The sequence below is a fragment of the Rhinatrema bivittatum genome, chromosome 18 (genome assembly GCF_901001135.1).
Source record: "Rhinatrema bivittatum chromosome 18, aRhiBiv1.1, whole genome shotgun sequence".
Lineage (NCBI taxonomy): Eukaryota > Metazoa > Chordata > Amphibia > Gymnophiona > Rhinatrematidae > Rhinatrema > Rhinatrema bivittatum.
In genome coordinates, this window is record NC_042632.1 from 56853551 (window position 1) to 56862547 (window position 8997).

The window sequence follows — 8997 nt, forward strand, 5'->3', positions numbered from 1 at the left end:
CATCTCGCCTATTCCCCTGCCCCTTGGAAGGATCCTACTTACTGAACCCATGCGACAGGTGTTTTCCTAGTCTGCTCCTTAAATACTCCAGGGATGATCATTGTGACACCTTCACAAAGAACTTGTTCAAGTGCTCACTTACCATTGCGGTAGAAAGTTCTTCCTAATCTCTAACCTAAATTCCTGCCCCCACTACTCCCCATCACAGTAATTTAAGACCACAACCTATCCTCTGCCAAGTGGAGATGCAAATTAATGGCCATTCTCTATATAACCACCCATTAAAGATGGGAAGAGAAAAAAAATATTTTGTTTCGTCTGTGTTTTTTATTTGCTTTTCATCATGTTTGATGTTTTACTGAATTTCATCTCATTTTCTTAAAGTGAAATAAATGATGAAATGAAAAAAATGGAATATAAACACAAAATAAACCAAGGGGCCATGTTCCCTCTTCCTCCTGCCATCAAAATAAAAAAAATTACCCCTCCCTGAGTCTTCCTCTATCCCCCACCCTCCCCGTACAGCAGAATGGTGCTGATCTCGGGGCCGGCTGGCACAGGACGCAGCAGAGCAGGAGGAACTGGGAATCGGTGACTCCTGCTCCATTTCAACTTCTTGCAACTCATGGATGCCGTGTGATGGGTTGGAGGGGGGGGGGGGGAGTGCGGCAGGGGAGAGGAAGAGAAACCCGGCTTGTCTTCATGCTACCATGGAAGACTGCGTTGTACTTTACTGAAACTGGCCCTTAAAATTGTATTCTTCTACATTTCTCCTCTTCTCTTTCTTCTGCAGTGTGGCTACCCTCGGCATCTTTCTTGAGTGGACGTGGTCCAATCTAAAACATGTTTGTAGGAAGGGAATGTTGTTATCATCTTTATTGCGTCTCCAAGTCTATGCCAGACACTGATTGAGCAAGGCTGCCAAAATCTGATGAGGAGAAAGGGTTGGGAGAAAATAACATTTGCAGCTGAAAGAGACTGGTTTTAGAGCAAATAAAAGATTACAAGGATATTAAGTGTCCCCCTTATCTTCTTTCAGATCATTTTAACGTTTAATTTTTTTAAACAAAGACTGAAAACAAACAGGTACTTTGAACTGTACAAGGAAAATAAACTCAACTTTAACATGGTTTATTTCAGTCTTCAGGAGCCAGGCCGTGTTGCGAAAGATGGTTGGAGGGAAAGGTTCTTGGCATGACCTAGTGAAAAGATAAAAGATCAGGACAAGCATTGCTGGCCCTGTTAAGAGTTGTTGAAAACTGGAAAAAAAAAAACCCTCCTAAAGATCTAAAAGATTAGAATGGAGCCAGGTCAGTAATAGTAAAATACTAGGGACTGGAGGCAATATGTTACATTTCACCGGATGCGGGACAAGCCCACAACTGGTTATAGGGATGTTGTCGCTCCTGCCCCCATACCATCCGCGCCTCACCTCCCCTAGATGCTCACAAACATTGCACACCAGACTTTGAAGACCCTATAATGGGAAGGACAAGTGGCGATGCACAGTGATATTGTCGTGCAGCTGAGTATTTAAACCCAGCCGCTCCTTACAAATTGCCTCAGCAACGGGTCTCCTGCTCTAGAGTTGTGTTGCCAAGCCTGCCTCGTTCAGCCTTGCCTGACCCTATCTCTGTTGCCTAGTCCTCAGAATCCTGTCTTACCCTGCCTTATCCCTCTTGTCCTGTCCTGTTCCTCAGTATCTTGTCTTCTTGGCTGATTCTCCGGTTCTGACCCTATCCTCAGAGTTTTACCTTCCCCTTGCTTGCTGCCTGGACCTGACCTTTGCCTTGAACCTTGTTGACGCCCTGCCTTGCTGCCAACCCTGACACTTGGCCTGTCTCTGGACCCTTAGATCTCTTGAACCAGCTAAGTCCTGCCAGCCACTGGAACCCAAGGGCTCAACATGCTTGGGAGATGGGGAAACTCCAGCCTGGTCTGCTTCAAGGTGCGTTCTCCTGCTGCCAGTGTAGGCCTCGTGAGGTTACCCTCAAGGCAGCGTCAAGGCTTCCTGCGCCCGCCATAATATCCATGCCACTGTATGAGCAGATTCTTTTCTACCAGGTCATGCCAGGGTGTTGAACTTGCTTCTTGTTTCCATTGCAGCTGAATGATATTGTTCTATTTATACCTGGTGTAACTGCACCATTTCTTCAGACCCGATGAAGAGCAAATCATATGCGAGAACCGTCACATTACATTAGTCCAATAAAAAGGTCTCACCAACTTGTTTGTGACCTTTAATTCACATATCCAAGTGAACTACTATGGAGTTGAAATTTAGGCACATTTTTTTATTTTAAAAATTCTGCACATAAATCCTCTCGGTAAAATTACAGCTACCGGTACCAACTAGCAGGTGTAATTATATGTGGATAGTTTTGCCAGGAAAATGTTTAAAATGGATTTATATGTCCAAGTCCACCTTGAAAACTGGTGTAACTTATGCACGATGTTACAAAAGTACTCCCTAAATGCCCCAATGGGTGGAGTTAATGGACCCCGGCAAAGCTAAGGAAATAACCCTCCAGTGCATTAACAGGAAGTGCCCAAGTGTACGGTCATTATTACAGCTATAAACTCTCCACTCTTTTAGGGTGCTGTTCTGCTCAAGCCTACGACTGCTGCAAGACTCTGTTTACACCATAATTCTGGGACCTCTCATCCCCTCCTTCAAATATTCTTAACATTTTCTCACCCATCTGCTTCAATTCCCCCTCGGCTCTCTTCTTGCCTATCTACTGTCTTATTTGGATGTCCTCATGCTTTCTAGTACTTAACTCCTCTGAAATCAATGTCCTTTACTTCCCAGCATGCATTCGCGTCCTCCAGCTTCTCCCTGGTTCTTTCTCCATTGAATCTCTACTTGGTTCCATTTAACTTTGTCTAAAATTTAGCGGTAAACAGTGACCCAACACTCTTGCTCCACTCTCGGTGTGTCCAACTCTACAAATCCACAAGGTGGGTTCCTTCCTCCTCCCTGACTTCTGTTGGCTCCATCTCTATGCTTTTTATTTTTCATGCCTTAACCACTGCACTAGCAGATGCTGGAGAAGGGTGGGGGCAGATGGTAGGGTACCCAGGAGGGTGGGATAGGGTTGCCAGTTTGAAATATTATTACTGACAATCGATCTGTTACACCTGTGGGAACTCTGACTCCTATCTCCCACATTTCAAATCACTAAAAGGGCCACTGTCCAATGCACTCCTGACCAGAAAATCACCAAGGAGGTCCTCTTAGGGATTTGAAATGTCCTACATGGCCCTTCTCTTGACAAATTTGGGGGCCCGAGTTTATCTATAAACACTGGAAAAATCAGTGGGCACACAGAGGCGCAGAGAAGCGAAGGCAGCGAGTTGGAAAATGAGTTAGTATTGAGAATTTACTCCCACACACAAAAGGAAATGGAAGTAATCTGGAAACCGGTTTATTTTCAGTGCTGGTCATTAGTGAGAACTCTGCACAGTCTGGGCCAGCCTCGGAGACAGCAATAAAGTGCCAATGGATCATAACGTTCACATTGTTTTTTCTGTTACACAACTGCTAAGAAAAATGTATATTTTTGTAAACCGTTATGATGGCTCTACCGAATGACGGTATATAAAACTCAACAAATAAAGAAATAAAGAAATAAATTTGAGCAGCACTTTTAATACCCTGTTGCGCCACCCTTGAACCCACAGAAGACAAAAGCAGTCAGTTATTAAAGCAGGGTGTAACGAATAGAGAACAGCCCTGGGTCCTTGATGAATAAAATTCAGCTTGGCAAAGGCACCGGTTGGTACCTGAATTGCAGTTATCTGTAAATGCTGCGTGGTTAAGAAAGCAGACTAGAATGACAAGGCAAAATTATGGACTTGAAGAGCAGCTAGGACTGTTAGTAAAGTTTAGACTGCTTCATTCCCCATTTAATCCTGCCCTCTAAACAAGATTTATTAACAGAAGAGTACAATAGAACTGCAGATTTCTGGAGTCAGAGACGAAAATATGCCTCCTGTTTTTCTCCTCCTACCTATGATTAGAAGGTGAGGCTAGGGAGGCTCCAGCAGTCATCAATGCACAAAAGTAGTCCAATAAAAAGGTTTTATCTGCAAGTTATTTGCTGATCTTATTTTTCTACAAAATGACAGCAAACGTTTTATAGCCAAGGAATTTGCCTGTTTTGCATAACCAGCTGCAATCAGAAAACAGGAATCTAAACTACTCCTGGCTCACCGGTGTGTAGCTGGGCAGTATTCGTCTGCTGGCAGCACTGAGAATGACCTTTAGAGGTGTCAAAGGACAGACGGAGGAGCTCACAACGATTCTGTTTCTGCTCAGTTCTATGGACCTAACCTACTGGCGATGTACAGGAAGGGAGCAGGTGAATCCTTCAGAAGCAGTTCACTCTCCTTAATCCCTTTGACCACTTTCACCAGACAGACCAAGAAACTATGGCACTGTCCACATGCAGGACTGATTCACAGCCAGTGAAGATGCTGAAAAGGCTGTCAGTTCTATTCTTCCAAAAGCCTTGGTTTTAGCTAATGCAGCTTGGGGCAGTGTGGACAGGACATTTGAGGGTCTCCTGAAGATGCTACATTTGTACTGACCAAAAATGTTTCAAAAATAAGGAAATCAATCCACAAGACAAAGATGTTTGGACAAAAATTCCTGGTACACAGCAAAACAAATACCAGGGATGAGTGGATATAGAATTAGCACTGGTGGAAGTGACTGTTTTAAATTGATTTTGGCACAGCAGAATACTTGCGCCTGATAGCTGTTTTCTAATATAATTAAATTAAACAATTAATATAGCAATTACAAAGAATGTAGAGCCATTAATACAACCAAGGAATTTGGAAGATGCATCCCATTAGAAGAGCTCCATGCCTTGAACACTTAACAACTTTATATCTCTGTAGATTAATGCTGCAGGATGATGATCAGTCATTAGACAAGCCAGAGATAAGGCACCCTAGCACATGTATTATCACCCTGCAATTACACACCTCTGGTGTGATATGACTAAGGTATGATTAGCTACCTGAGAAGTCGCAGTGTCAGGGAATCTCTTACACTATAATGGACCTGCTTTTAAGTAAACATTTTAGTACTGTGCTTCCAAGAAGAAAAGTTGCTCCTTGACGTATGGAAGATTGGAATGGATCTGTTTCTGCTTGTATACTGCTGAGAATATAAATCGTATGTGCTTACCAGACACTAGGACGCAATTGCAGAGGAGCCTGCTCCACTCTCCAGCTTTCACTCTGCTTAATTATTCAGTGCCAAGTCTTCTCTTTGTAATCACAATTACATTTCTTTGGCATACCTCAGTCTCAGGGCCGGAGAGAGCAAGAATTAGGCCCGTGTCAGCTAAGAAACGTAGGCCCCTATGTAAGGCTCTGATGTGATACTTAATAAGAGAAATCGTTTTCTAAATTTCCCAAATAGTTTTTATTGATTTAAGAAGGCTTTATGAGCTTTTTTGTTAGCAAATTATTCAATTACAATTGAAATGTTTATTTATACATGTTAGAAATACATATAGTTAGCTCTTTTTTAAATTTTTCCCAACAAAAGTAGGCCCCTTGAACATTGTAGGCCCTAGCCAAATGGCCTTGCTGGCACCCCCTCTCTCCTGGAGTGCTCATTCTGCTCATAGGTCTTTGATGGCATGAAATGTTCAGGCTTCTGGTGTACGGACGAGTGGGGAGAGCCACGGCCAACCATTCCAGCAGCAAACTTAATCTCGCTCCACCTTCCATGTGATCCCTCACAGTAACAGGAGGCAGCGCTTATCTGCTGTTGCTTCCTAGTATGTAGAATGGCTGCCACCAGAAATTCATTCAGTCACACTACACAGCCATCAAGGCTAATGATGCTGTGCTGAAAAAACGATCCTATTCCCATTTAAGTTACTGTTTTACTCATGCTCGCTTCATTCAGATTGCCCCAGCCTTTCTGGAAACCTAATAATGCTGTATAACATAGTAAATTTCAGCAGATAGACCCAAATTCCAAGTACCCACCATCATTCCCATAAAGAAATATTTCCTGACATTGTTTCTGAGGTGAACTCCTTGGAGTTTCATATCACGACCCCTACCTAGTTCTACAATTTCATTTCCACTGGAAAATGTTTGCTTTTTGTGTAATATTAATAATTTTCAGTTATTTAAAAGTCTGAATCATATCTCCCTGCCCCTGCTCTCCACCAGGGTCCCACCAGTCTTGTCTCATAGGGCTCTACAGTAACTGCTGGTACAGACTGTGAGCTGGGACAGTAAGAGCTCTGCTTCTCTGGTAACTGCTGGTGCTGAGAGCTGCCTGGGACAGTAAGAGCTCTGCTTCTCTGGTAACTGCTGGTGCTGAGAGCTGCCTGGGACAGTAAGAGCTCTGCTTCTCTGGTAATTGCTGAGAGCTGCCTGGGACAGTAAGAGCTCTGCTTCTCTGGTAACTGCTGGTGCTGAGAGCTGCCTGGGACAGTAAGAGCTGTGCTTCTCTGGTAACTGCTGGTGCTGAGAGCTGCCTGGGACAGTAAGAGCTGTGCTTCTCTGGTAATTGCTGAGAGCTGCCTGGGACAGTAAGAGCTCTGCTTCTCTGGTAATTGCTGAGAGCTGCCTGGGACAGTAAGAGCTCTGCTTCTCTGGTAATTGCTGAGAGCTGCCTGGGACAGTAAGAGCTCTGCTTCTCTGGTAACTGCTGGTGCTGAGAGCTGCCTGGGACAGTAAGAGCTCTGCTTCTCAGGTAATTGCTGGTGCTGAGAGCTGCCTGGGACAGTAAGAGGTTTGCTTCTCTGGTAACTGCTGGTGCTGAGAGCTGCCTGGGACAGTAAGAGGTTTGCTTCTCTGGTAATTGCTGAGAGCTGCCTGGGACAGTAAGAGCTCTGCTTCTCTGGTAATTGCTGAGAGCTGCCTGGGACAATAAGAGGTTTGCTTCTCTGGTAATTGCTGAGAGCTGCCTGGGACAGTAAGAGGTTTGCTTCTCTGGTAATTGCTGAGAGCTGCCTGGGACAGTAAGAGGTTTGCTTCTCTGGTAATTGCTGAGAGCTGCCTGGGACAGTAAGAGCTCTGCTTCTCTGGTAATTGCTGAGAGCTGCCTGGGACAGTAAGAGGTTTGCTTCTCTGGTAATTGCTGAGAGCTGCCTGGGACAGTAAGAGGTTTGGTAATTGCTGAGAGCTGCCTGGGACAGTAAGAGGTTTGGTAATTGCTGGTGCTGCCTGGGACAGTAAGAGGTTTGGTAATTGCTGAGAGCTGCCTGGGACAGTAAGAGGTTTGGTAATTGCTGATGCTGCCTGGGACAGTAAGAGGTTTGGTAATTGCTGGTGCTGCCTGGGACAGTAAGAGGTTTGGTAATTGCTGGTGCTGCCTGGGACAGTAAGAGGTTTGCTTCTCTGGTAATTGCTGAGAGCGGCCTGGGACAGTAAGAGGTTTGGTAATTGCTGGTGCTGCCTGGGACAGTAAGAGGTTTGCTTCTCTGGTAATTGCTGAGAGCTGCCTGGGACAGTAAGAGGTTTGGTAATTGCTGATGCTGCCTGGGACAGTAAGAGGTTTGGTAATTGCTGGTGCTGCCTGGGACAGTAAGAGGTTTGCTTCTCTGGTAATTGCTGAGAGCGGCCTGGGACAGTAAGAGGTTTGGTAATTGCTGGTGCTGCCTGGGACAGTAAGAGGTTTGCTTCTCTGGTAATTGCTGAGAGCTGCCTGGGACAGTAAGAGGTTTGGTAATTGCTGATGCTGCCTGGGACAGTAAGAGGTTTGGTAATTGCTGGTGCTGCCTGGGACAGTAAGAGGTTTGGTAATTGCTGATGCTGCCTGGGACAGTAAGAGGTTTGCTTCTCTGGTAATTGCTGAGAGCTGCCTGGGACAGTAAGAGGTTTGGTAATTGCTGGTGCTGCCTGGGGCAGTAAGAGGTTTGGTAATTGCTGATGCTGCCTGGGACAGTAAGAGGTTTGGTAATTGCTGGTGCTGCCTGGGACAGTAAGAGGTTTGGTAATTGCTGGTGCTGCCTGGGACAGTAAGAGGTTTGGTAATTGCTGATGCTGCCTGGGACAGTAAGAGGTTTGGTAATTGCTGAGAGCTGCCTGGGACAGTAAGAGGTTTGGTAATTGCTGATGCTGCCTGGGGCAGTAAGAGGTTTGGTAATTGCTGATGCTGCCTGGGACAGTAAGAGGTTTGGTAATTGCTGAGAGCTGCCTGGGACAGTAAGAGGTTTGGTAATTGCTGGTGCTGCCTGGGACAGTAAGAGGTTTGGTAATTGCTGGTGCTGCCTGGGGCAGTAAGAGGTTTGGTAATTGCTGATGCTGCCTGGGGCAGTAAGAGGTTTGGTAATTGCTGAGAGCTGCCTGGGGCAGTAAGAGGTTTGGTAATTGCTGAGAGCTGCCTGGGGCAGTAAGAGGTTTGGTAATTGCTGAGAGCTGCCTGGGGCAGTAAGAGGTTTGGTAATTGCTGAGAGCTGCCTGGGGCAGTAAGAGGTTTGGTAATTGCTGATGCTGCCTGGGACAGTAAGAGGTTTGGTAATTGCTGATGCTGCCTGGGGCAGTAAGAGGTTTGGTAATTGCTGATGCTGCCTGGGGCAGTACTGCGTGCAGACTAAACACAGTAATTCACATGAAAATCGTTCCCTTCTTCCCTTCCTCCTGTGTCTGCATCCAGACAACTCAGATAGTGGCTTTTCTCCTGCTCCTTTCCGGAAGCGGATATGCGCTCTGAGGCTGGTGACAGCTCTCAGGTTCATTAGCTTTTTGGAACAAACTTCTCATTTTTTGCTTTCGTTATGTGTTAAGCTTTGGCCGCGAGAATCCACTGAAAGGAAGGAATTGGTAGCGGCGCCGGAAGTCCTATGGGGAGACCCCGTGCGCATCCTGAGCGAGAGCCCGCCCTCTCCCCGCCACGGTCACGCGGCAGGCGGGCGGATACGTGCGCATGCGCCGTTCCCTCACGCGCACTCTCTCCCGCCCGTCGGCCGCTCCACCTCCGCGAGCCAATCAGCCAGGGCCTTTGGCATGGGGCGT